Source organism: Myzus persicae, unplaced genomic scaffold, assembly GCF_001856785.1.
Source record: "Myzus persicae strain clone G006 unplaced genomic scaffold, MPER_G0061.0, whole genome shotgun sequence".
Lineage (NCBI taxonomy): Eukaryota > Metazoa > Arthropoda > Insecta > Hemiptera > Aphididae > Myzus > Myzus persicae.
In genome coordinates, this window is record NW_019100711.1 from 23,581 (window position 1) to 27,021 (window position 3,441).

Sequence of the window (3,441 nt, forward strand, 5' to 3'; positions counted from 1 at the left end):
AAAAAAAAAAAAAAAAAAACTAGTTTTAGTTTAACAAATAAAATATACGGTTTTATATAAACAATAAAAAAAGATCACCTAGCTATAGTCCTATAGGCGACCACTTATAATGTTAAAATGTCCGATATTATTCACCAATAATTTTGTTCTGCCAGCTAAGTGCATGATTTGGATCATTCACATATGTCACGAAGTATTCCCTAATATCTTTTGCGTTGGTCTGTGAATTTCCAACACCTCTTCTCTCCGTTATACTTTCTATAAGATTGCTTTGAGGGTCTTCAAAATTACCTTCACCGTCTACTCCGTCTCGGCGTCGTACAAAATTATGTAAGACGCAGCATTCTTTTGTTATTTTTACTGCAACATTTGGGTCAACTAACATGCTCGTTTGAAACACTCCATTTTTTAGACAAAATCCCAAACGAACATTTTATGTATTGACGGGCCCTCGATAGACGATAGTTGAAAATCCTCCTATTGTTGTTAATTGTTCAATGTTCTACCTGGAAACAGTCGTAACAAATGTTTGTGAAGAGCAAAAGCTTCATCGGCAACTAAAATAACCTAACTAAAATAAACGGCTGTGGCACACCATTATCATCACCTAGTAAGCATTGATCTGGTGGAAAATTTACACTACCCGAGTACAACTTTTTACCGAATGTAGAGGTTTTGAATACGTTACAGTCGCTTTCTTTCCCATATGACCCAACATCGATGATTCGAAAACAATAATTTGAATCACAAATGGCCATAAGAATTAGGGAGAAAAAGTTTTTGTAGTTATAATGCAATGAGCCACTGTTGTTGGGACACTCGAGCCTTATGTGTTTTCCATCCACCTATAATTATATTATACAGTTTATTATAGCCTATAGGATATGTGATAATGTGAAATTAACTGGTAAAAATTGTTCGCTACGTACATTTACGTCCAAATTGTTAAAATCATAAAGTTATAATACCTACATTTTGTAAGCACTAATCTATAATTAATAATCTGTGATTATTCGTTTTTTTTTAAATCAATGAAATGAGTAGGCATACAAAAAAATAAACATACCGCTCCAACAGTATTTGGAAAGTTCGTTTTTTAAAAACCTTTCGATATATCCAGCTAGTCATTTGTTGTTGGTTCTGCCATTTCTAAAGGTTGTAACACTTTCCATAAAACATCGCAAGTTTCTTGGACTATCTTTGCTATTGTAGATACTCCTGCCAAAAACTCAAAGTGTAACGCCGTGTAATGTGTTCCTGTTGCCAAGTATCTGGACAAATATCTAAAAATACTATTGATTAAGAACACTATACCTAGTTATTAATTTACTAAATAAACAATTCCATAAATTAATTTTAATTTTACTCAAATCAATAAATCTAATTTTTATATTTAATGTATGCAAAGGTGTTAATTATGACACAGTTGAACATTGTTATTGTTGCAATGTTGAAAAAATTTCGAGTAACTGGAATATATTATTTTAACAAATAAAAAGTAAAAGTAAAATATGTAAACAATTATATTTTTTAGTTATTTAATAAAATAAATTAAATTTGTTCTGAATTTAATTTATTTTAATATTTCATCTACTTTGAACATTTAACTTTGGTCATTGCATTGCACATAATTAAATAAATAAATACATAAATAAGTAATATCTCAATTTTTTCACTATGCTTAAACATTAATATTATTTTGTATATTGTCTCATTATTTAAATAAGTCATTAAATGTGTTGATTTAAATTAGTAAAAGATCTCAAAATAAAATGGAAAAATATCAAAGACAATTACCGAAAAAAGTGTATACATAAATCCGGACAGGCAGCAAAATCAGACAAACCTTATGTATATGCAAATATTCGACCAATAATGGAATATAGAAAGTAATATACTGTTTTTTGTACATAGTTTATCTTCTAATTAAATTGTAATATTATTCTAAAGCACTGAGAGTAACGTTGCTGTACAAAACGACAGATAGTACACCACAGACAATGAAAATGATATATCCGCAGAAGCTAACCACTCGGGTGTATATGAAGAAGAGTCTCCAGCTGTTCATCGAAGAAAAAAAAAGACTACAGAAAATTCTTTTGAAAACCAATTAATACGTGTATTAAAAGAACGCAGAGTTTCAGACGATCCGGTGACATAATTTCTGAAGACCGGCAAAATCAAGTTTATGTAGAAATGATACAAATAGTTCAAAAAGTAAAAACTTCTAAAAATTCTGATCAAATTCAACCACAATCCATTCCTTCTTCAATCAACAATAGTACTTTTCAACCCTTGCAATATTCATATAATAATACCGACTCATACCCGACATACCCATTCAATTTCCACCTACCAACAACTTCATACATTTCAAGTGCCTCACCAACACCTTCTACAAATACAAATATGCCCATTAACTATGAACCTCATAATAATAATGGGGAACAATTCTAACATTCACAGACATCAAGTATATTACCCACAAAGATAACATGAAAAGTGATAGTGTGATCTCATTTACATTTGTCCATGTTTAATTTATCCACTGTCTCCGTTTTTCGAGCGTTGTGTTGATTTTACTCACCGTACTACAGTTTTCGTGCGTACCTATTTGCGGCTTAATTTGTGGTCCAGTTCCATTGCTACGACCGTTTGAGTTTTTCGCCGTCCTCAATACCACGTGAGTTTGCATATTATATCATCAATTTTTTTTTTGCGATCTTGTTACTGCGAATCAGCTGATCTGACAGCCTCGCCGTTCGTGGTGTCAAAAATAAGGTACGCTTAACAGCACCCACTACTTCACGCTATCATCTTAGCGTTCACCTTTGCCTCTGCTACCTTGGTGTTTGTAGAGTTGCGTTCTACGTGTGTGAAGTTAGCCCCCCCACTTCACCAAAAAACTTCCAAAATATTTGTAACCTATTTTTTTTAATTTGTAACTAATTGTAACCAAATTTTCAAAATTTGTAACTTCATCGTTCACAAGCTAAGACAGGTTTCTCAATGAGGGGCTGACTTCACGCTAGCCCCCCATATTAACCTAATCGATGGAAATTTAATTCATCATTTTCCTTTTGATTTGTAACCATTTGTAACCGACTTTTTAAAATTTGTAACCTCATTGTACCCGAGTTATGTCCTTTTCAAAATGGGGGGGCTAGCCCCCCCAACTAACTAAATTAACTCGAAAATATTTGTAACTCATTAAGCTTAATTTGTAACCATTTGTAACCGACTTTTTAAAATTTGTAACCTCATTGTACCCGAGTTATGTCCTTTTCAAAATGGGGGGGCTAGCCCCCCCAACTAACTAAATTAACTCGAAAATATTTGTAACTCATTAAGCTTAATTTGTAACCATTTGTAACCGACTTTTTAAAATTTGTAACCTCATTGTACCAGAGTTACAGCTAGTTTCTCAAACAGGGGATAGCC